At 37.2% G+C, this 13,588-nt stretch overlaps 1 protein-coding gene across 1 annotated transcript in view; it reads left to right on the top strand.

Moving 5' to 3' along the window:
• The window catches only part of axo (axotactin), a 564,741-nt gene that overhangs the window by 303,978 nt on the left and 247,175 nt on the right, over positions 1-13,588 (top strand). The gene's annotated exons all lie outside the window — the stretch shown is intronic.

The following is a 13,588-nucleotide window of genomic DNA, read 5'->3' on the forward strand; positions in this document are numbered from 1 at the left end:
CCAAACACGAGAGGTATTTGAACCTATAGTACTTAGTACCGTGCTTGGGTTGAAGGTTGGGAAAATGAAAGAAGATATTTGTTGACATTGGACTTGAACTTCTGTAGATTGTAATTTTCAGGAAATACGTATGAAGGAAGGTTGTTCCAGAAAACGGCAATTGAATGAATAAGCGAGGAAGATGAAAAGTTGGTTCTGTGGGTTTGAAGTTGGACAGTAAATGGATGTTAGCTGGTGGTGGCACGTGTTCGGACTGTTTTGAAAGAGAGAGAGGGAATTATAGAAGCAAATTCACAAGAACAGTGCCCATGGAAATATCTGTAGAAGAGGCATGCAGCAAAAACAGTGCGTCTATGAGAAAGCGAGTGGAGAGACTCTGTTAGAGATGAATCATTAATTAACCTAACTGCCCTCTTCCGAATGGAATCAAGAAACCTGTGAGACGTTTTGGGGGCACCACCCCAGATGTGGGAACAATATTCCATGGCAGGGTGGATTTGTGATTTATACAGAGTGAGCAGCTGTTTGGAAGAAAAGTAACGCCGAGAGCGAAATAGAAAACCAAGTTTTTTAGATGCAGAAGAAGCAATATTTGTAATGTGCTTGTACCAAGAGAGATTAGAAGTCAGGGTAATTTCCAAAAGAGAGATATCATTTTGCCTAGAAATCGGAGTGTCACTAAAAATAAGCATAGGAGCAAAAGAATCCTTTTTGCGAGATATAAGACAAGACTGAGTTTTAGAAGGGTTGAAATCAACTAAGTTGTCTTTGCCCCACTGGAGAATTACCTGAAGATCGGCATTTAAGGAATTGGTAGCAGATTTTCGAGAAGTTGAAGCTGATTGAGTAGGACAAGGTTTCTCCTAATGGAAAGTTGAATGCAATGTGCTATCATCGCCAAAACTATGGATAGGATTTCCAGTCAATGGAAGAAGGTCATTGATATACAAGAGGAAAAGAGTGGGGGAAAGAACTGAACTTTGGGGGACACCGGCATTAGAGGAGAAGTTAGAAGACAGAGAGCCAACTACAATCACCCTCAGCAAGCGATCAGAGGGAAAACTGGATAACCAATTACTAAAAACAGTTGGCAAACCATAAGATGGAAGCTTGTTTGGAAGACCTTTACGCCAAACACGATCAAAAGCCTTTGAGATGTCAAGAGCAACTACTTGTGTTTCACCGAACCTTTCCATTGAATTAGTCCATAAATGGGTAACATAAGCCAGAATATTACCAGTGGATCGACACTGATGGAATCCATACTGGCGATCGTTGATCAGACGGAAGGTTTCTATGTAGTTTAAGAGTTGGCGGTTAATTGATTTCTCCATTACTTTAGAAAGAGTAGAAGTAATTGCAATGGGACGATAATTGGATGGGGGAGGGATTTGTCACCCTTTTTAGGAACTGGCTGGATATGAGCAAATTTCCAAGCAGAAGGCAAAACACCTTTGGAATAAGAAAGTGAAAAAAGGCTGCAGTAAGTTCAGGAGCACCGGTTTTGAGAACAAGTGGAGAAATACCATCAGGACAGGCATTTGGAGGGAATGGTGTGATTTTTTTTTGGCTGATGCTGTAAATTTAAATTTAAATAAAAATTGTAAATTTAATATAAAGAAATTGAAACCCTAATAAAATTTGCCAACAGTATATCTACTTTTGGTTCAGTACATGTGTTTGAATACAAGTGTCCTCCAGTTCCTTCAAAACAGTCTTTGTCTATCAATTCATCTTGAACTAAAATGAATATGAGTGCTGTATCCTATCCTTCATATGCCTAGATTGAATATTAATGATCTTCCATTAAGAGACAAGGGCTATCCAAAAAAGTAATGCACATCTCTCACACACACACACACACACGTGCGCGCACACACACCATTCCATATGCCTGCACAACTGACATCAGGACAATAATTTGAAGTTTAACCTCAGTATTAGTGTGCTCAAAACAAAGTTCCTGCATTGAATTGTTTGTGAGAAGTTTTTAAAAATGGTTTGGAGAATATTCCTCCATTTCAGATCAAAGATATTTTATAAAAATTTAAACTTTCTGGTCAAACAAGGACACAGATTGTGAATTTTTGCAGAAAGTGTGTGGTGGGTCAACAGAAGATTGTACCACAAATTGACGTTAATCTCCAAAGTTCAGACCATTGTTGAAGATGAGCAATGCTCAGGTAGACTGAGAACATCTGTGGACAACACACATTGCAGTCATTATTTTATGACCACCATTTTAGAATATAGGACATGAAAAAATAGCCAAGGAATCTGGAATACCAAAATCATCTGTTTACCAAATTTTAACTGAGGTATTACAAAAATGAGAGGTTGCCACATGGATCCCACATTTGCTGTCAGAGGAACAACAAAGAAAGCATAAATAAATTGCAAAGCACTTATTTTTGTGTTACCAACAAGAAGATGAGAGTTTTTTAAAATGCTTTGTTGCATTTATGAGACATGGAAACGTGGCTTTGACCTAACCTAAACTGAAATCATTGTCAGCGCAGTGGAAGCATCCACACTCCTCTAAATATTGCCGACAACAATCAAAAGTGAAAAAAAAAGTCACTAGGCATTATTGCTGCTAATCATATGCCACATGACAGATCAATAACTTGATACTGCTGTGCAACATTTCTTCTTTGAATTCAGAAATTATGGCTGGAAAATTCATCAGAAGCAGCCACAGACGTTGGAAGCTGGTGTGCTTGTATTCCATGATGATGCAGTGCCTCATGTTAGCTTGTTTTCACCAGTTACAAAATGGGAAGCACTATTATCAGGACTATACGCCTTATAGTCCTGATATGAGTTCTTGCAGTTACAGTCCATTCCCTGAGCTCAAGGAACAGCTGCATGGACAAGGATTTCTGTCTTTAGAATCACTGAGTTCAACCATGGTCCAATGCTTCAGACAGTTAAAACAGCACTTAGAAATAACACAGATGTTGAGAAGCAGTCATAAGCTGTGAAGGTGTTTAATGAAAATTATGTTATAAAAGAAATTCATTTTAAATTAACTGCTTTTATGCATTACTTTTATGATATCCCTCATATATTCTAGATAATCAGATGATACTTTGTTCTAAGCCTCCATAGCTGAGTGGTCAGGAGATGGAGTGGAGTAGCACATGCTCTTTGAGTAAATCGGGGTTCAACCCCTGACTGCTAAATACATTCAATCCAATCTACCCAAACTGGATCAGCATGGCAGATTATGGTCCATTTTCCTCAATATGAATCATTGAGGAGGCTTCCATCCTGCAGTGGATTGATAATGGCTGCAGTTTACTGGTTTTTTTTTTTTTTTTTTTTTACTTCTATGTGCTAATGACTTTTTCTGTTGAATGAAATGCTATCCATAGTAGTCTTGCTGATGATACTATGCTACTTCTTCAGCATGAAAAAGGAGAAGGATATCATTAATAACAAAGGGATGAATAAGATGTAAATTATTCGTCATTTATTTAATTTAATTAAACTTCTTTGGACACATTACACTGCATTAGAAGAACATTATTTAGAGAAATTTGATTTAAAAAATCACGTATGTAAAGCTAAACATTCTGGGAAATCTGCAACAGAAACATATGAAATGTTAAAAACTGTTAATTTTTAAAGTGGTAAAAAACTTTAAAATTTATCAAAATGTTAAAAATGTTAAGTCAGACTGATTATATTATTCGTGTTCAAATGGTATAAGCAGTTCAAAGACAGCTGTGAGGATGATTCAAGAATTGGGCATCTGTTAGCCTCTCAAAATGAGGACAGAATTTAATATGTTAAGGAAATTGTCATTTGTTCCTCAGAATGATGGCTGATGAGTTGGATATAAATAAGGAGATGATTCATCAAATTCTGCTTAAAGATTTGGGGAAAAGAAAGATCTGCAAAATTTGTGCTTCACAGCCACACAGATGAGCAGAAGCAGTGAAGAGAGTTATTATGCGAAGACTTCATCCAGACCTGTCAATCCTAATTTCCTTGAATGAATGAATTGGAGTTGATTGTTGGGTGTTTCAGTATGATGCAGAGACAATGTCCAAGCATGCAGTGGACTTCAAAATCATGACCAGGTCCCAAAACGTTTTGTTTACAGAAGTCCAGGATCAAGATGATGCTGATCATGTTTTTTGACAAAGCATGATCAGCATCATCTGGTGTGATTCCCTCCCCTCCCCTTCAGGAATTCATACCTGAAGGGGAGAGAATCAATACTGAGTTCTATGTACAGATGCTTCAAAGACTATTGAAGCACATTTTCCAGATGAAGGCTGCAATTTCAAGAGAAAAGCCGTAGAGTTCTTGTTGCACAACAATTTCCTGCCCATTCTGCACTTGAAGCCATTTCTGATGAAATACAACATTGTACAGATCACCCATCCAACCTTCTCTCCTGATCTAGTACTGGTAGATTTCCTCTTTCCCAAGGTGAAAAATTATCTCAAAGGAAAGAGATTTCAGGACTTTGAGGACATATAGAAAAGCATAATTACTGGACATCAACTCTTTGGATGCCTTTGCTGAATCTTTTCAGAAACTTTTAGAATGGTGTAATAAGTACATTCAATCAGGCAGGTGGTGATTACTTTGAGTAAAAATAAAACCAGTTTTTGAGCTCTTCACTTTGTGTTCTTTTTATTGCACCAGTCTGGGAACTTTATTGCCATGCCTGGTACATAAGGATTTCAATAAAATAGTTAACAGGAACATAAGCAAAATTTCCATCTGTCCAGCTTGGCTAACTGTGTTCCATAGAAAGCAGTCTTCTACCTGCAAAAACAGCCTCGTCTCCACCTAAAAAGCAAGATAGATGTCACCTAAGGTCAATTCCCTCCTAATATATTTAGTGTGATTTGCAGCCAAAAGAGCTTCATAGTGCTCCAGAATTTGAGGCAAAACCTCGGCACCTGTTGTTATCCACTAATTCACCCAGGGTTCAGAACCAAAAATATTCTATTTCCTGTGTTACATGATTTTAGAAACCTGTGAGTCATAATTGCTACTTTTCTTTGTGGCAGAGTAATGTATAAGTGTTTGCTGATATGCTTAAATTTTACAGATTTTTATGTAGTGACACTGAAGAGAACCAAAGAATTCTGAAATGTCTGGCTTTATTTATATAAATTTTTAATTAAAGTTGTTCTAAATTACGTTCTTTCAGTGCAGTAGTGTTTTTATATTGCAAATAATACTGCATTACACTTTCCATTTTGACAAAACCTGTTTAACAAACAGCTATATCCTCTTGAATATCATTACCATAAATTCTGATCTTCTCTTAACTTCTCCTGTGAGAAGAAAAAATCTTAGTTATTGTCGTTCCTGAAACCTAATTCTTGAACAACATTCAGATTCCTAACTTTAACTCATTTCTTTACTGGGGATTACCCTCAATTCTAACTTTTCTGGCATGAGAAATCTATCAGAAATATTACTTTCTCTTTTTCATCCTTGGCATTACTTTTCTTCTAAAACAACCAACAACTTCATTCAAATATGAAATCTCCCCTTCCATGGAATGTTATTCCTGTGTGTGTGGGCTGGTGCCTCCCAGTTATGGTCGAAATGAATTCCTCCTTTAATCATCTTTCTACTTTTTATCACAAGATATTCTCTTTCTGTTGCATATCCTGTAGATATATCATCTAATCAACATCCATTCACAATTCAGCTCCAAATTCACTAAATAGAATGCTCCATTTATCTCTTCTTTGAAACAACCTAGCTTCCGATATATATTATGATAGTTGCTGTCTTCTTAACCTATTAACAGCAACAGTATTATAGCTGCTAATAACCTTTTGTGTTTGGAGTTACCATTAAAAAAAAGTCAATGTTTGTTTATATATATAGAGTTAATTATTCATTTTTGCCTCTTTTTCCATGTCTTAAATATTACATTAGATTGCATACATTACTACAGTCAGTCCTCGTATAACACGTGTTTACACTACATGAATTCGATCATACACGATTTATAAATAGGGGAACGAAATCTTATATAACACAAACCGAATTCGCTTATGCACGTTCACCTTTGTGTTAACAAGAAATGGCCTTCGAACGCGGAATCACCCCAACTGAACGCAACATTATAGGAATGAAGAGGAGATTCTGAAAATGTATTTGTGTGTTTTATATCAGTGAAGGGGAAACACATTTCACCATAATAACGTAAAAAGCAACAAAATTCCAGCTATTGGTATAATCGCAAATGCAATTAGATCGAGTTTACTACCAGTTTATAACAGATTCCACTAGCAGGAACGCAACTGGAAATTGTTTTTATTGTTTTATGATAGTAACCCCTAGAAATGTGCTTTAGTAAAATGTGAGGTGTTAATAGTGTATCTCTGCTTTTACGGTGTTGTTTATTCAGTTGCTACACACGCGCAGCTTTGTTTATGTGTATCAAGCGTGCCTCCTCGTTTTGTAATTGTGCTTTATTCCCTAAAAATGAGTAAAATACTTAAAAGGTGTGAAAAGGAAGCGTCCTGGTGAAGACACTGCAGATTCAGAGAGAAAAAGAACAGCAATATTGATAAACAGAGGCAGACTGGGTCAAAAATTGCTACCCGGGAAAATTTATAGTGGCCTCATACTAAGGTTTATGGCCAAAATCACACCGGCCTCCAGCCCACCGGGTTTCCCCGGTAAGGTTTATGGCCAGTCCGCCTCTGTCGATAGAGAAAAAATATGAAATTATGAAACGCTTTGAGCGAAATGAAAGACCATGTGATATTGCACGTGCTACAGACCTAAATGAGGCAACACCAAGAATTACAAAGAATGCGGAGAAAATAAAAACTTTCATAGCAGGAACAACTCAAAGTGTAATTAAAATCCATTAGATTAAGACACCAAGAATTGGAAAAGATGGAATGGCTGTCATCTGGATAGAAAATCAAACAAAAAACAAATTTGCTTACGATAGAAGCAAAAGCATTAGCAATATTTTATTACATAATAGTCGTAATAAAATACTTATGTATTACTTAAAATACTTAAGTAATTAAAATGCTTACGTATTACCTATTTTATTACGTATAATAATAAATAATCGTAATATAAGTATTTTATTACGATTATTTATTGTGTTTGGTAATGTTTTGGTTACAAATGTGTTCAATCTTGGGTGGTCGGCACCTAACCCTATTTTTCCCATAGGGCCTGTTGTTTATATTACACGATTTTGCATTGCACGAGGGTTTCTAGGAACACAACTATCGTGCTATAAGAGGACTGACTGTATTTGCAAAAAGTGGTGAATAACTGATAGCCATGGCTATCAGTTATTCACCACTTTTTGGAGTACATGTTGGAGTAAATTTTTGGAGTAAATTTATGGAGTACATGTAGGTTAATTTATGTTAATTGTTAAAAGATATATCACTGCCATTGATCAATGCCCTACAATAGCGGCGCCTCCGTAGCCAGGTGGGAAGGAGCAGCAGTGTGTAGCACACGCTTCTTGATTAGACCGGGGTTCGAGCCCGTCACCACCAAATACGGAAGATACGGAAAGGTCAGGGAATGACCACTGCATATCCCAGAGCAATATGGCCTTAGTTGCTAATGCTCCTAAAACACCAAATAACAACAACATACAATAGCGGGAGCATTTGTGTGTGTCAGTGAAGCTTGGAACTATGCCATCTGCATCATATATTCCTAGCAGGGTCACCCATGATGAACAGATCAAGGCTAAGACACCAGACTAAATCAATCCAAAATCTGTCAACCCATACTGGACCAGCATGTCGGATTATGGTCCATTCCATCAACTTGGCTTCACAACAAAATAAACAGGTCTCTCATTCCCCAGAGGCTTGCAAAACTATTATGAGAGCTGAAAAACATTAGCATTAGCATTAGTAGAGGCAAGTGATGCAAGAAAGCAAGCTTATGCAGCATCAGCCAAAAAAAAAAAAAAAACCCACTTCCACTTCACCCCTCTGTTCGTTCAAAATACCTGTCCAGCTGAGCCTTAAACTTATTTAGGCTGTCAACCTCCACCACAAGGGATGGAAGTCTGTTCCACCAACCAACCACCCGCTGGCTAAAGGCAAATTTCCGCACGTCTATCCTACATCTGTCTTTCCTCAATTTGAATTTATGCCCTCTCAGGTGATTTTTCTGAGCTAGAGGAAGAATCCCATCAGCATTGAGCATGCTTAAACCATTCAAGGCTTTATACACCTCTATCAGATCACCTCGCTGGTGCCTAGTCTCCAGACACTGTAATTTGCAAAACTTAAGCCTTTCTTCGTAAGAGCACCCCTTTGTTCCATTCACTAATCTTGTTGCCCTTCTCTGTACTCGTTCCAGCAGCTCTATATCCTTCTTGAAATGAGGCCTCCAGACCTGTATACAGTACTCTAGGTGTGGCCTGACCATCGCCTTATACAATGGAATAATCACCTCCTTATCCCTGCTGGAAAAATTCCTGTATATCATTGACAATACTCCATGAGCTACTCTTGCAGCCTGTCTGCACTGCTCAGAGAACTTCATATCTGCCTGCACAACCACCCCCAAGTCCCTTTCATTCTCTACCACTGTCAGTGTAGTACCACAGAGTTGATACGTTGCTCTGGGGTTGCTGTTTCCCATGTGTAGTACTTTACATTTGTCAATGTTAAACTTCATTTGCCACCTCTCAGCCCATCTGCTCAACCTTTCCAGATCCTGTTGCAGCAGCATAGTGTCAGTAGTGTCCTTGACAACCCTGCCAACCTTTGTATCATCTGCAAACTTGGACATTAAGCCCGATATACCATCATCAATATCATTTATAAATACAGAAAACAATAATGGACCCAACACTGAGCCCTGAGGGACTCCACTAATAACATCAGTCCACGATGAGCAGTGTCCATTGATTACCACTCTCTGTCTTCTCCCCCTCAACCACCCCTTTATCCATAGCAGCAATTTGCCTCCAATGTCACTGCTCCAATTTGTGTAGCAGTCTTCCATGTGCAACAGTATCAAAAGCCTTTCATCAATTGGGACATCATCAATATATTGTGAGATTCAAAGAAAAGGTGTAGATTTGGTCAAACTAGAAGGTGGACATTGGCTGTACTACAAAGGAACAAATAATGGACGCTGTGGTGGAATTGGGTTCCTGATCAACAAAAGACTAATAGATTCAACAATAAAAGTATTAGTATAGGTCAACAATGATAATTTTTGGATCAACATAGGAAAAAAAAAGGCGCTTGATAAGGGGAGACAATCTCCCCAAAACTATTTTCTGCCTGTGTAGGAGAAATTTTTTTTGCAAGCTAAATTGGGCTATTGAAGGATTCAAGATAAATGGAATGGAGATTACCTGAATCACTTACGATTTGCAGATATTATTATCTTTGCCAATGATCTGGAAAAATTGCAGCAAAACATTGAACTGCAGCATGAAAGCAAGAAGTTCGGTTTGAAGATGAACATAAAGAAAACACAAGTTATGTTCAATGAATTTAACAGACCTAAGAAAATCATGGCTGACAAGAACAGAAGTGGAAAGGTATGTTTACCTTCGAAATTAAATTTTAGCAGATGGAAACATCATGATGAAAACTGAACAGCACATGAAATTGGGAAGGCAAGCATTTGGAAAGCTTAATATAGTAAACTTGTCTCAAATGAAAAGTTTTTGATCAGTGAATCCTCCCTGTCCTAACGTGTGGTTGTGAAACATGGATATTGAATGTCAAAGCTTTACAAAGACTGAGGGTCACACAGAGAAGTATATAGTGCCAAATTTTGAACGTAACCAAAGAGACCAATAAACATGTGCATGGCTTTGCCAGCAAACCAAGGGCTGTGACATCGTTGAAAGAATATGCTCATAAAATGAAAATGGGTAAGTCACAGGTCAAGAAGAACTGATGATAGATGGACCAAATTAATTTTAGAATGGGTACCGCTTGACTCCAAATGCCCAAGAAAAAGACCAAAGGTGACATGGATCAATGAAATTGTAAAATTTACTAGTGTACAATGGCAACAGAAAGCACAGGACTGCAGTTGCTGGAATCTTGAGGAGGCCTTCATCCTGCAGTGGATCAACAAAGGATATATATATATATATATATATATATAGTGTTAACTTTTATTTTGTACATGTTTGGTTTATGTTTTATTAACTTCTTTTTTGTGTATATTCATATATTTCTTTCTTTCATTATCTCTGATAATACATTGCTTCACCCAAGTTCATATATATGGCGCCTCCGTAGCCAGGTGGGCAGGAGCAGCAGTGTGTAGCGCACGCTTCTTGATTAGACCGGGGTTCGAGCCCGTGACCACCAAATACGGAGGAGGTGGAAAGGTCAGGGAATAACCACTGCATATCCCTGGAGCAATATGGTCTTAGTTGCTAATGCTCCTAAAAACCAAATAACAACAACCAAGTTCATACATAATAACTTGCAACTTCATCCCCAGGTCCTTCTGTAGAAATGGGCAAGCAATCCCAGGCTTACTTGAGCATTGTCTTATATTTTTGCTGCTGTTTGTAATTATGCTGTTCCATTCATTTTTATTTCTCCAAAATTATTAGATTTATCAATGATGGAGGAGAAATTATTTTTAAATATAATTACTATACTATACTATACTATACAATATATAATTACTATACAAGGATACAATAGATACTATTGTATCCTTGCCTGGCCCCGAGTGCCAAGCGAGTGACTATAGCAATTTCTGAGTGATTTTCTTAAAGAGCGGCTAATTATTGTAGTGTTATTCTTCTAATTTCCAGAGTTATTTAATTTTACCCATCTAAAGTAACGAAGTAAGCTAACCTAACAGAAAGGAAAGATACCTTTCTTCTTCTTGTACCTAGGACTAACGCGCTAACACCTAATCTTTCTTTATCACTTGGCCACTCTTGCCTCCGCGTGAAGGGACTATAAACCTGGGAGAAGAAAACCACCCCTCCCAGGGCTAAAAGGAGCAGCAATGGACAAAATTAAACAGTCCTCTTATGGATCTTTTGATCCAGATCATGATGACAAAAAAATCCCATCCTAAGATACAAAAAAAAAACTGGATAACACTGCTTCTCTCTTTTTATTACTACACTCCCCCACAGACTGGCACCTCCGTAGCCAGGTGGGCAGGAGCAGCAGTGCGTAGCACACACTTCTTGATTAGATCGGGGTTCGAGCCCGTGACCACCAAATATGGAGGATGTGGAAAGGTCAGGGAATGACCATCGCATATTCCCAGAGCAATATGGCCTTAGTTGCTAATGCTCCTAAAAACCAAAAAAAAAAAAAAAAAAAAAAAAAAAATAATAATAACCCCCACAGACGAACCATTGAGTAAGCTCTCCCCATCTTTGATACAAAAATGTCTTGAAAATGTGGCTGGCCCTCCAAAAATGGTTTGGCAATTAAGATCTGGAGAATTATTAGTTGAAATGACTGAACATAGAGACATGCTTAGAGCTCCCAAAAAAGGGTGGTCCTGCTTATATTTTAAGCTGTTCTTTACAGCTTGAAAGTAATATAATGGGAGTTCGCCAGTATATAATTGATGGTATTTGTGAAAGTTCATAGGTAGGTGGATTTACTGTGAAGGATATAAATAGTAAATGGTGAAATATTGTAACATAGTAACAGAGATGGATCTGTTGAGCGGGGGGAACCTCTGCTAAAACATTAATTATTAATTACTTTAAGAATTAACAGGTAGTTCCTGAATTATGGCAATATTAAATCCTCAAAATGTCACACTGTCTCCTCCTCCTCTTTATCTATGTACTTTTTGGTTATAATTGCATGTTGAAATGCTATTAATAGTATTTATGGTAAATACTATTAATAGCATTTAATAATGCTATTATTAGTAAATGCAGAAACAGGAATGGGTATTAAAATTTGCATATAAATTATAAAAAAAAATCGACATTAACACCACAGAGCTGAAGGTGGATCTGTGAATAACGTCATGTGAAATGAAAAAATACAATTTAAGCTTAATAAAATCAGTTTTATTTTATTCGGTATTTTCATTTACAATCAACAATAAAGGTTTGTGGTAACTAAAGTAGGATTTGAAACAATTCAAACTATTAATATTGCGATTGAAGACCAAATTGATACACAATTGACCACACGTAGTAGAATTTGTAGGAACTGATGCAAGTTTAAGATCGAATGTTGATTGCTTGAAGTCAAGGAATGTGCTTGCTTTTCAACATTAGATTTGTGATTTTGTCAAATCTTTGAACACGTTTAGTTTATGTAACTTTCAGCATCGTCACAACTTAACTAAATGAGACACAACTTAACTAAATGAGACACAACTTAACTAAATGAAACACTGCTCGACAAATGCAAAGTAACTGAGCAAAGGATCTTCAGAACAAATGACATCATCCCACTGATACTCAATAACTCTGCTTCATACTGCTTGAAACCAATTCAAACAGGTTACAGGTGGATAGGCCAACAACACAACCGCACTGCTCGACAAGTTCAAAGTAACTGAACAAAGTAGCTACTTTAACGAGTTGTTCAACTCTCAAAACCTAAAAACCTGATTTGAAATAAATCTAGTTATATATCCTTGTAGAGCTCTCAAAAGGCAACAATTTGGTTGCTCAGTTGTATGCAACTTGTTGCATGCAATTGAGTTTTCTTGGGTGTGCATGCGTTGTACTTGTTGTAGCACTTCACTTGTATGTCACTGCTATTAAGAGTGAAAGTAACCAAGGCACAGTGGCAGATGATCAAAATGTGAACTTTTTAGTTTTTTCAAAAAAAAAAATGATATTAAATATGAAAATTTCTAATTTTTTCTTGCATATTCGCCGACGGCGTTATATATCCGACAAAATAAGTATAAATTGTTTATACTTTTGTCTATTAGTTTCAGAGATATAACAGCGGTTAGGCTTTTCACTTTTCATAACATCCTGAGTGCCCTAGGATACCCTAGTATAGAGACGTTATTCACGTCAAAAAATTTAGTTTAATGGCTATGGGTATGAGACAAGCATCTCTGCTATGTTACCATTACAGCCCTCACTTAATAACCTGCCTCATTACAGCCCTCACGTAGCGTCATTTAGCATTACAGTTACACAAAAAAAGATGCATCACATGATTTGTATTCCACTTTTCTTTAGTTGAACTACTATTTTAAATCTCTTCATCTGATCCTTCATTATGTCACTGAAATTATTCTTATAGGAGAGAATGCCTTATAATTAATTTCATCTGTAACTCTCATCCTTTATATAAATCCTAGGATGGGTAACCTATGATCCATGGCGATTTGTGAAAAAATTTAAACCTTCTGTGAGTCTTGTGAAAACTGACAAGCATTTTGCACATTTTGTTTTTCTGCCATTTCTCTGAATGTGTAAGTGGGACCATTTCCACCCAGGTCCTAATGGCCCTAGGCTGAGAATAACATTCGGACAGAGGCTCTCCTAGAGAAATAGCATTAGCATTAGTTGAGGTATATGATGCAAGAAAGCAAGCTTTATACAGCTTCAGCCAAAAAAAAAAAAAAAAACCCTTCCCATTTCACCCATCTGGTCACTCCAAAC

This window comes from Mastigoproctus giganteus, chromosome 4 (assembly GCF_048544385.1).
Source record: "Mastigoproctus giganteus isolate SK-2022 chromosome 4, ASM4854438v1, whole genome shotgun sequence".
Lineage (NCBI taxonomy): Eukaryota > Metazoa > Arthropoda > Arachnida > Uropygi > Thelyphonidae > Mastigoproctus > Mastigoproctus giganteus.